Source organism: Dermacentor albipictus, chromosome 3 (assembly GCF_038994185.2).
Source record: "Dermacentor albipictus isolate Rhodes 1998 colony chromosome 3, USDA_Dalb.pri_finalv2, whole genome shotgun sequence".
Lineage (NCBI taxonomy): Eukaryota > Metazoa > Arthropoda > Arachnida > Ixodida > Ixodidae > Dermacentor > Dermacentor albipictus.
The window spans coordinates 94,967,057-94,979,605 of record NC_091823.1 but is presented as its reverse complement, the minus strand read 5'-3'; positions in this window follow the sequence as shown (position 1 = coordinate 94,979,605).

Here is a 12,549-nt window from a genome sequence, read left to right as displayed (position 1 = left end):
TTCAGCGGCAATAAATCGGTATGCCCATGTTTGCATTTTTTTCATAATCCACATATTACGAAATAGTGGATATAGCGAAGTCATTTCGATTCCCGCCGACTTCGTTATAACCGGGCTAGACTGTATATATTTATATTTATATGCAACATCAAAGTTCGTACATACACTTACTTGATAGCGAAAAGAAATCATAGCCACGACGTTATTAAAAGAAGCACAAAATACGTAATGCCATTCATAGACAGCATACTTAAAATCAGTGTCCACAAAAAAATTATGAGGGACGCTCGCTGCCTGCCTGTGTTTCTTGGAGTGGGATCACGGTCCAAGCACTTTCCTCGATTTTAAGCGAAGGAATCTTTTACTTACTTCAGGCGCTTTGCGGTAGCTAGGTCGGTTGGACTCCCATTTCGCATGGTTTCGGAACTTTTCTTAAAATATAGAACGAAACGAAAAAAAAAAACGGTAGTGTTTGACAATGAGACTGAACAGCGGCCCCTCAGCGCAAGCCGATGCGTTAACCATTTGGCTAAGATCTTGCTTTTTGTTTTTTATTGCCATCACGGCACAGTCGCACGCACATATATTTCGTGCCAACGAAAACTATAAATATAGCTCTGAGACAGTTGGCGCGTGCCTCACATCGCATAATACGAACGAGAGGATGTGCGCGCCCGCCAGTTTCCATTCGGCCACAGACGTTTCATAGTCTTTCAGGCTCACGTCCCTCGCTTAGCAACAAGCTGCTTATGCGCGACTGGCGCTTCGAGTCACGGTGTTAGAATTCAGTGATTGCACAGCCCTATGGATCAGCCCTGACTCTCCAATCCTTTCCTCATAGCAGCTGACGCAGAGCAGACGCCGTGCGACAGAGTATCGCCTTCGAGATTGGTCCGGATCGTAACGAATAGGTTGCAACTTTTCTTCAACGGAATAAAAAAAACGTAAAAGAGGGAAAAAAAAACGAGAGAGAGAGAGAGAGAGAGAGAGAGAAGAAAGGCACGTTCCTGGCGTGAAACGACGGCACTATGCACAAATTAGGACACATCGACTGTCTAGGCCGCATACGATTCGGAAGACAACGATGATTCATTTATACGCCAAACTCTGACGAATATTAGTGAGCCCGTTTTTGGTAAGACATCACATGTAATAATTTCTAATGGAAAATAGAAAAAGCACTCTTACGTTATTGTTTTAAGACATACTGAAATATAAATCACTCTGCATACCCACCATGATGGCTTGAATTTTCTTGCTGCTGCACACTAGAAAGGGAGCGAAATTTTGATATGAAAGAAAGAGAGGCTAACCGGAACATTTTGGGCTGAAATATAGCGCGTAGGATTCATGGCTGTAGCGACAGCGTTGGAATCGAGGCAGAAGACATGCCAGACTCCTATCCTGATATATGGTGCACGTCAAAGAAGAACGCCGAGTGGTAACGAAAGCCTGGCATCTTACAGTAAGGCGATACTCAAGGAGCGTGTGAAGATCTGCCACGTAAAACGAAGCCAGTTATTTGTGCCCGTCTGTCTTACATTATAAACTTTAAGCGAGATGGCCTCATCTTCTACAGGCAAACAAAATATGTTGTTATGGGCCACTTATTCTGTGAAGGAAAAGAAAGCTCTTCCAGTGTAGGAGAAGAAACAGACGACGGGGTGTGTCCCCGTCCGCCATCTTTGTTGTTGTGGCCCCATTTGCTGTGTCGGTGTAAATTGTGCACATGAACCCTTCTCATGAACAACTCCCGGTGACAATATTCACAGGGCGGAATTAAAGTTAGGATTCTCAAGGCTTTCGTTTGTAAAAGCTATTTCCCATTGCCCTGCTGCTTTCGCTAATATTATGTCTAACACTACGATTGGCTGGCACCTGAGCTTAGGGGAACTGTTCTATTGTCATCTTTTTTTTTGTATATACGTGGACCAAGACTATTCACGAAGCCCTTAGTACGCTAAAGCAGTTCACAAGTACAAACGCCCGGCAATAATTGATACGAACATAGGAACAGTATCCACCACCATTATCTACCAAGAAGCAGATAAGCGTGTAAGTATGGCCTCAGTATCTCTGAGCCATGTCTGGTGCCCATGCCTAGACGCGTCCGTTTTGTCGCTTTTGTTTCAGGTCTATGATGTGCTTAAAGGGTGATCCTTTCACTTGTAAGCTGTTTAGTTGAAAGTCTAGCGTTAATACTTTGCGTCTTAACATGTGGACGTTTTTTCGGGAACTAGTAAACGTGCATTTCTTCAGTATTAGCAAACGCTGTCCACCACTGAGAAGAATGTTCTCAATTAAAAAACGAAAAAAAGTACGTTTGTGAGTTCAGTCTCGTATCTATGACAAAGCTGTTAAAACAGTATGCCACAAATCACCCTCGCTTATTATCTAAGACACTACCAAGCATTTCTCGCATGCCCGAACGAACTCACGCCCTACCGGAGAAGTAAGTGCTCGTTCGAGGACGGCCACGTGCGTGGGCGGCGACACCCTGACGAAGCACGATCGGAACCAGAGGGAGCCGTAGACACTACACGACAAAGTGCTTTTGAAAGTACGCACCCGTGCCCCGCCAGTGGCACGTCCTCAAATTAGAACCGTTTGGGTCTTGGCGGCTTGTCCAGCGGTCGTTCGCTGGGGTGCCGCTGTTGTTCGACCACGCGCGTCGCTTCTCTCGTTGCTCGTGCTTGACGGTCGTGCGCATATCGTCGGCCCTTTGCTTTGCCCCTTCGATACGGGTCGCATACCTCTGAAGTCTGTGCAGAACCTTTGCAATCGTCCGCTGCTCTTCCGCTTGATACTACCGAGGGCTCATTGTTGCGCCTGCAAGTAGAAGCCTGCGGGCCACAAACCGCAGGTAGCGCAACCGAGCTATGTCTATTTGCGGCGTGCACACCCGTACCGCTCAGTGGATCAAGGAAAGGAGGCGCCAAGCTCTTGTGCGAGCGGACGCATGGTAAAGCGTGCGCATGCGCGTGGAGCAAGGATAGGACGAGCCAATAGCGGCCAGCGAGCGGGCGCATGGGGGTGCCTGAGCATTGGCGACAACCTCTGCGACCTTGGACGGCCTCGCGTTTGACCTTTGGCTCTGGCTGCGACTATGCGAAGAAATGCTTCGCATTTAATATACGGCAACGTTAAGCCTACTTGGTGTTCATTTCTGTTGCTGTAGTGGCTCCTGTGTAGACTTTTAACATTTCACCAAAAAAACGTTGACATAGCGTTCACGTAAGCAACGACTTGTTGCAAGTCACTTCCCTAAAGGTGGATGCTTAGAAAGAGGAGATATAAAGTTGGAGAAAGAAACAGGCGAAATTTCAACAGCGGAACGAGACGGTTTCCATTTGAAAGAAGCTTAAAAGCAACGTAAGCCATGTTTCAGCGGACACTCATTCCGTTTGCCTATTATTAGCTGCAAAGTGCGTGAGGTTTGCAGACGGGAGTGCCAGATATTTGAATATAGGAGCCATGAGAAAACAGAAAAAGATAAAGGACAAATGAAAATTAAATGAAAGAAAGTAAAATAACAAAACGTCATGTAAACGTGTCTATAAAAAATAAAACTGAGAAAGCAAAAGAGGAAAAGAATATATCATTGGATGTTCAGAAATGTCAGGGGCAGCCCACGCTGCATATGTAAACGTTATATATGTTTTGCACTCGTGTACAGAGGTTAAGAGCCAAGGAAAACAGCCCAATTATCAACTAGTTGGGGCAGGAAATAATAAAAAAGGGCCCTCTCCATGCATACTTGTTTTCTCTTGGTCTTTAAGCATGCTCTTTTTATCCTGGCATGAACTACGCAAAAGAATAAGGAAAAAAATATATTGCCCCTTTCCTTTCTCAAATTTTGGGGATACTACCACTACAGATACTTTTCCAGGCCGACTGGCGGCAGTAGCAGCTTCTCCCCGCTCCCATCTTGCCTCTCTCTCTACACCAGCCATAAACCAGTTCGCAAACTTCTGCGCTGCAATCTTTTTCAATGGTGAATGCAACTCAACACCCCAAGTCTGCGAAGCTCAGTGCTTACGAGGAAAAAGGATCGGCGGAATGAAAACACAAAAATTCACTACTAGATCTACAAAAAAGCATGAACCATTCGAATTCTCCGTCAGAACGTATTCCCTAGGTCGACGTCCTCTTATTTTTTTTACCCACAAAAATGAAGAGGTTTGAAATCGTGTGAGAGTGGTTAGGATCGTCGCTGTGGCGATAGCGCCATTATCTTGCCTCACAAACACCGCTGCTGCCGTTACCACTTTTTTTCCCCAATATGGAAAGGCGTTTCCTTCTTTTTCCCTTTCATTTGTGCCCTTTCTAGAATGTCACCATTGGGCATCCCACACAAGGTCGCATTCCGTATCGGAAAAGAAATGCCACGATAGTACGGTTGCGGAGTCCCAGCGGGAAACTTGATCGACCTGGCGGATGGAACAAGCGAAACAGTTCGGAGCCCTGAATCCATCGCGGGCAAAGGGTCTAACGCTCATTCTGCACTGCCTTCCCACGACTATGACGTGACAGCTAAAGGCGTGGCGTGCTTCTGAAATGAGTGCTTCTCTAATCCGCTTGCTGCCTTCATGGTTTCGCAGGCCTCTCATCGTTCGGCGGCTAGACGCTTGGGGAGAGTTCGAGATGACTCTTTGCCCCGCTACTTTCACTGCCCTCTCTCTTTCATGTCGCAATGCAATGCTTATAGATACGTCTCGTCTCTGTTACGAAATATGCCCGTGTCCTGCTCGCACCCAAGTCAGCAGTGGCACAGGATGCACCGCCACAGTTGGTCCACCTCACACGTGTGCGAACGCCGACCTCAATCTGACATTCCATCTGACCACGGGATGCCTCCTCTAGCGTCATCTCAGATGCTCTGCTGTCACAACGATGCACCTCTGCACGCGTGAGAAGTTAGCACAATGCATGCAGCAGTTCTCAACTTCCTTTTTTTTTTTGGTATCGTGTTCTTTGCCTTTGATCCCCGTTCTCAGTGACAACGGACAAGTAAGCAACTACAAAATCGTTTGAAGACACGGATACTGTTTGTGTCGATGTTGCCTGAGTGTCGATGCTGCCTGAAGTACGCCGTTCGCGTACTTTTCTTTGCTTATTTATTTTCCTCTTTCTTCTCGACACTGATCCAAGAGAACACTGTGATCTAGATGTGGATAGAGGGTTCCGAGCCTGCCTTAACGTCTTTATCGGCTTACACCCGATATCCCTCGTTAGAGACGCTATACTCTCTTGGCCATCTCGCGTTCCCGGAGTAGAGAACGGCGAAAGAAGACGGACGTGTAGAGACGGCGGTCGCAGCCAACTTGCGGAATTTGGCTTTTGTTCCAGAGTGCATAGTGACGCTGATGGTGTGACGCTGCTAGTGTTGCAATATATGGTTCGCGGTTGGAGCCTTAGGGAAGTCGTATACGGGGTCTCTAACCCTCTTGAAGCCTTAGGCAAAGAATAACGCGAACACATGGGCAGAAAGTTGGAGCGTATATGGAAGTAAAGATCACGCGTATTCCTCGTGAAAGAAAGAATACTTTCGTGGTAACTAGCGACCAGTGCAGCCAACCCCTGTGCACTTCTTTCTTGAATTAAAGAAAAAAACAGAGCTCCCAGAAAGCATTCGGTTTGCGTGGACACTTAACTTTTTGCAGGGACTAGCAGACAATTTATACATCTACAGATACTTGCGAATACGTGTGGCAATGGAGCGTCAAATCTAGGCCTTAAGCTTAGGTCAATGAAAATGGGAGTTATGATCTTTACTGAAGAGACGAGTAATTACGCGGTGTCAATCCAACAGCGAGTTATAATCATAGTCAAGTGATATAAATAACTCGGTGCATACATAAACGAAGGAAAGACTTAACTCAAGCACCCACCAAGAGAATCTGAAAATAAAGGGGAAGCGGCATGTTGCAATAACGAAACATAGAGTACTGTGGGGCCACAATAAATATGAGTTCGTGCGTGGAATCTGTAAAAGAGTAATGGTGGTTTAGAACGACAGAAAGCTGAGCTAGTTGGTAAGGATTCTTTATGCAAAAGAGAGGTGAGGCGTGCAGACAGGACACAAGAGTAAACGAATGTTGTCCACTTCTCTACTCTTGTGTCCTGTCTGCACGCCTCACCTTTTTGCATAAAGAGTAATGGTGCCAGCGCTAACATTCGCAAATGCTATTCTGTGCTTAAAATCGGATATCTTGTCAGGGCTGGAAGTTAACCAAAGATTGGGAGGCCGGTTGGCTTTGGGAGCCCGCGGCAAAATCAAATGAGGCCGCGCAGGGTGACATGGGTTGGGTCTCGTTTGAAGTCAGAGAAGCGCTGAGCAAAATTAGTTTTGAAGAAAGACTGAAGAACATGGATCAAAATTAATGGGTGGCTAAAGTGCATGAGTATATGCACCTGAAAAACATGGACGCAGAATGGAGGAAGAGATCAAGAAAGTTGGCAAGGGGTAATTGAAAGTGTAAATAGACAACCAGGTGTGGTTAAAAAGAAAGTGAGAGAAACAGAGAAGCTAATTGGATGCAAACAATAGAAAAAAAAAGACCATGCAGCATTATATGAATGGGAAGAAAGATACTATAGGAGAAAAATCTGTGTGATACCATGAAGGAACGTGCCTTGCTATTTGAGGTTCGAGCTGGTTGCCCAAGGACAAAAAGATACCGGAGCAAGTATTCACGACTAGATGTGGCGCGCATGTGTATTCTGCAGCGAAAATCCAGGGACAACTCGGCGCATCCTAATGGAATGCGAAGGGATTCACCCAATGAGACGCGTAGCTAACCTACGCTTTCCAGAAGCGCTTGCTTTTAAAGTGGACGGAAGCATAATGGACAGCAGTCAAGATGAGCAAGAGACGCTTGGGGTATTGGTGAAAAATAAACAGGGAAAGGATTGATACGACCGGATCCGTTACAGGCATAGGTAGCGGTACAAGGTATATACAGAAGGTTTGAGGAACAGAAAAAGAATAAATTGATGTATACAAGAATGCTAAAATGAAAAGCATGTGTAGCATACCTGAGTAACTCAAACAGGCTAGGTGACTATTTGTCACCTCCACGTTTCAAAGGGGATGCCAGTAAATCATAATCATCATTATTTCTCGCCCGGCTGCAGCTTTCGAGGTCTAGTTGGAGCATGGGCATGACACGTACCTTCTTGAACGACATTTTACCTCTGGTCTTTAGAAAACAATGGAATCTTGCTTTACGAGCAGTATTCTGTCCTAATTCAATAAGTCAAACTGCGATTAACTTATAAAACGTTCATGACTCGCTGTGTAGGGAAAGCCAGCAAATATTTTAACAGGTCATAATAATAATAATAATAATAATAATAATAATAATAATAATAATAATAATAATATACATCATCATCATCATCATCAGCCTGGTTAGGCCCACTGCAGGGCAAAGGCCTCTCCCATACTTCTCCAACTACCCCGGTCATGTACTAATTGTGGCCATGTTGTCCCTGCAAACTTCTTAACTCATCCGCCCACCTAACTTCCTGCCGCCCCGTGCTACGCTTCCCTTCCCTTGGAATCCAGTCCGCAACCCTTAATGACCATCGGTTATCTTCCCTCCTCATTACATGTCCTGCCCATGCCAGTTTTTTTTTTTGATTTCAACTAAGATGTCGTTAACTCGCGTTTCTTCCCTCACCCAATCTGCTCTTTTCTTATCCCTTAACAAATCGACAGTCCCCAAGTCCTATACTCGCGGACAACTTTCTGTGGCAATGAAGGGAAAGCTACGGAGGCGAAGGGCGCACAAGTGAGAGCGCTTCTGAATTGAGTCCCGCGCTTTAATCCACTTTAGCTTAGGCTGGGGAAGAGAGTACATGAACACCTTATTAGCAACAGTTAAGACAAAACACACCACTGAGTGTAAAGGTTTACTTCTTTTGCGCCTTTTCCCTTCCGCGTCTGAGGAAACGGAAAACCGTCGCACGTGGAAGCTGCGTCGATTAAGCGTCTGTTCTGAGCAACCAAAAGCACTGTCAACGCTGCCGGACTACTTGGCGCGGTGACACAGGTGAAGCAGCCACGCGCCTGTAGCTTTCCCTTCATTGCCACAGAAACATGTCCGCGAGTGTAGAGTTAAGCTCCCTAGAGCTTAACTCCCCGGATTTCCCTACAGTTAAGCTCCCTAGAGCTTTTCTTTCAACGCCGTCATGTCCCGGGCATGCGGTGCTTACCACGGTCAGGTTTATTTAAAAGTAAAGTCGGTACATATACCCATACAATAAATAACGTGTGAACTGCCCCCCATGTGACGGGTGACCATCCGAGGTAATGGACCGTGCTTCCGGTGCTGCTGCCCGTATAGTGACATCGTTTGTTTGCTGAAATGCTCCTTCAGTAAGAAACAATATATAGGTGAAACCGGACAATGAATGGACATCAGGTTAAACAAACACCAAGCTGACACAGCTCAGAAGCTTCCCAAAGCCGTCGTCGAACATTTCAACCAACCAGACCATTATTTGATAAACGTAAACTCTTCATCCCACAGTCAAATATCCGTTCTGCGCGGGACATAAAATGCAGAGAATTGCACTTCATCAATACGTTCAAGACATTGCAACCAATAGGCATAAACGTTTCAAAGGGAGCTTTGTAATGTAATCGCAATTATATATTTTCAAAGTATGGGCAACATCACTTAGCTATTTTTCATTGGGTTGCGTAGCTCTTTTTTTTTCCTTATTTAGTTGTCAATAATATTTGAACCACCCCACTCGCTTTTTTTTTCGTTCGTTCTTTTCGTTCTTTTATTTATATATTTATTCAATTTTTTTTCCACGAGCACCATTTCCTGCCGCTACTTTTATTCTTTCTTTCAGAGAGACGATAGTTCACTGACCTCCAGTAGGAGCAGATGATCCTTCCCCCCCTTCCCCCTCCGGTCGTCCAGGCCCCTTCCACGAAAAGGAAAACCTGCTGTGACATTAGGATGGATAGTTGGGCGTGGTGGTTAAGCATGACCTGAAGTGAAGGTGCGACAACGACGATGGACGAAGAGGGAACACACACATGCAGGGCGCCCTGTGTCTGTTCCCTCTTCGTCCACTGTCGTTGTCGCCCCTTCACTTCAGATCCTGCAGTGGCAGGTCAGCTGGCTGATCTACACCCTCGTCGCTAACACACCCTCGGTCGTTGCCTATCCAGCCCGCCTTACCCTCTCTCACCTTCAGAAGAACCGTACCTATATATACCATGCCAAGGAGAGCATATGTCGCCTTGAAAAAGATGAGTCCACTTGTCGAAACGTTGGCTCCTGCCTTCATCTTGTTCTCGTTTTGCTCATCGTTTGTGTGCTTGTGACTTACGTTCGTATGTGTTGACATTTTCTTCTTGTTTTCTTTGCTTTCTTTATTCTTGCCTCAGTATTTAAGATCTTATGGTAACAGGCTCTAAAGAGGCCTATGTTTCCATTTTCCCACATTTAATAACAAAATAAAAAGAAAGAAGAGGAAGTGTGCAGGAGCAGGCATACATTATTGAATACCCACGATCGCAGAATTATGCTTATAAAATGCCGGTGATATGACAGGCGAGTTCGCCTGCGTGCCCATTTACGCGTCCTTGACGGTCGCCCTCTATTAGTCGGCAAAGTACTTGGACCATGGTCGTGCCTTGATAACCACAGGCATGCCATAAGCGTCCTTGGCGACTTCTTATTCGGCAGCGGTTACATCGACTGCCCGCGAGTGTCAATTAATTCTGTGCAGTTTGAACGCCACTCATGTGTAATGCATTCCGCTTATTAAGTTTACGTGAAAGTTCTGACGCAACTTAACATTTGATAAAAGCTGCGTGGGATTCTCTCGTGTCATAATTTTGCTAGGGTGCCGCGATGCCAGCGCCACAGCTTGATGTACCTGGATGTCCGCCGAGAAGGCGGACATCGAGGCAGCCTTGATTTTGCCGCGTAAGCGGACCGCGCTAACGGCGTTAATGTTGGTGGTTGCAGTACTTATGGCTTGTAGTATTGCGCGTGTAGTGCTTTGTAAAGCGAAACTTTCTTTGCCTCTTCCCTCGACTTTTACACTGCTGCTGCTGCTGTCACTGTCTTGCACGCCGCTGCGGTTGGTCGTTGAGAACGTGTAGAATGTACATGGTAGGGACGCAGGAGAGGCGTCTGTGAGCCCTTTCCAGCAAAAATTTTGTGGGCATCGCCACAATGCCCTCCGTAGCTCTCTGGTCGTTGTCACAGTGCCCTCTGGAAGTCACTGGCCATCGACACAATGCCCTCTGGACGGTTGTAATTACACGTTAGCCCCCAGCGAATGCGTTGCAGAAGCTGCAGCACCCAGAGGGCAGATAGTATGGCAAAAAGAGGACACAGAGAACGTGTAAAGGCAGCGCCTTGATTGAACGGGGGAATATTAGCCCTTCTTCGCTCGTGGCAGCTTGCATGCACGGGATGGTCGCGGGGCAGGGGAAAGGCGCCTTCAGAAAGCTTGCTTCGTTTGAGGTCTTCTCAATAAAAGAAACGCTACTACTAGACCTGGAAGCAGTTGAGGGCTAACTGTAAAAATTGCAAATCAAGGTATTATACGTCGCGTTTCTTCTATTTGTGAAAAAAAAAACAGCGTGCAAGTTTGTACGTGCGGACAATTGACGCAGGGCGTGCGGATGCAAAGCCGCACTAAAGCACCGCAGCGTCAAGACGACAGCACGAAAACGGCTGTCCAGCACATCAACACTTCAGCCATGATGTGATGCATTCGTGTGATGGAATGAGAGTGCTAACTTTCTCGCGGGCTACGAAAAATGGCGCACAATTAACAACGCCTCGAGCAAACAAGTCTCGGTGAGTGTTCTGTTTGCTACGTAGACAAACACAAGTGTTGCACGCAAGGTAACATTTTACATAACACCACGACTGTCATAGGCCGTCAACATCACCGGCAAATATCATCAATGAACGTAAACAGCACAAAGAGCTTCGCTTACGTCGAATCCCAGAGTGCGTGGGAGCTGCACAATTTTTGCTCGTTCATCTTAATTTTCTCTTATTCTTGTTATTTCTTACATTTCTAAAGCAGTGTTTCGAAATTTGGGATAAGCAGCATTAAAGAGGCCCTACCTTCTCAGCTTTTTTTTCCACTTAAGCAACAACAACATTGTTAAAGGAAAACCGGTGATACTTGTGTCTGAAAACGCGAAAACAGGACCACTAAACATCCAAAACAAAGCGATAGTGATGAGTTAAAGATGCCTTTCATGTAATAACAGACAATTAGTCGTTTCGTACACCTTGGACTCTTTTGCATCAGCGCATATATTTGTACAGTACCGAAAAATTGAGTCGAGTCATTCGTGCGTAACTCCTCAAAGCCACCTTCACACTTTAACATGTTCCAGGGTGCCTACTCACATTTTCTTTCTTATTTTTTGCGTTAGGGCAAATTAATTGTCACCGCAGAGCCGCACCACTTGTACATCAACGGCGAATGGGAAATCGATCGTCTCCGCATTGCTAAGATTGTAATGGCACCGTCGCACTGACGCAGATAGATCCCGCGGGACCACACGACGTGGAGAAACCGTATATATAAAACGCCGTTCTGCTCGGCTTAGTCGCTCCGTCATGTGCCTCGAATGAACGGGTCATGGTTGGGCGGAGTGCAAACAGTTGGCCGCGTTTATACGACTCCCTAGCCCAGTCCCGGTCTCTGCGCACATGAAGTATAAACTGTCTCCATAACTCTTTCCGCAGTCCTATAGCGCGCCCGCCCGTCCCGTGAACTCGCTTGCGAATGACGCACACTGCACGGCCAAAATTCGCGACTCTGGTTGTCCGGCAGAGGCGTCACGAGAGACGGCTTGCTTCTACCGCAAACTTTTTGTTCTCTTTGAATCTTTTCGCGAAAATTCATGAATGCTATTTCCAGTCAGTCGTCGTCGTCGCCGTATTTATTGAGCTGCCCTTTGTCAAAACAATTTGTTTTCTTGGTCTGGTCAGCGAAGCGCACTATAAAGCCCGTGGACCTACTTTATTGTTCCGAGCGGGGATACGTGTTTGATGGCCTTTCATTTGGAGGAGTGCCCTGGACTCAGAGAAAAAGGAACTGTCCTGGTGTGTGAGACTCGCGTTCCCAGCGTCCACCGCTCGCCCTTAGAGCGACGCCCTTTTACGCGCATAGGTGGCGCCACTGAAAATGCCATTCAAACCGAAGGGTGCGCTTTGCGAAGAGCTGCGCTAACCCTAAACCGAACCACCGCTCTCGGAATGGACGTTTTATGCGTCGGCCAAACCGAATTTTATGCTTACGTATATGCAGCCAGAACAGCACGTTACAGCAGATGACCGGTTACCAAAAGACAATGAACGGCCGACGCTTTTGTCGACACTGTCTTCGTGACAACTGCAATGCTGAGTGAATGAAAGGGCGCTCGCTACAAAACCGCATAAGTTAAATACCGCAGCCGATGTCGGCTACTCAAGACAAAACACCCTCACTTGTGCGCCGTCGGCCTCCAACGCCGCTGATCGAGCTGGTTACGTCAGCACACGT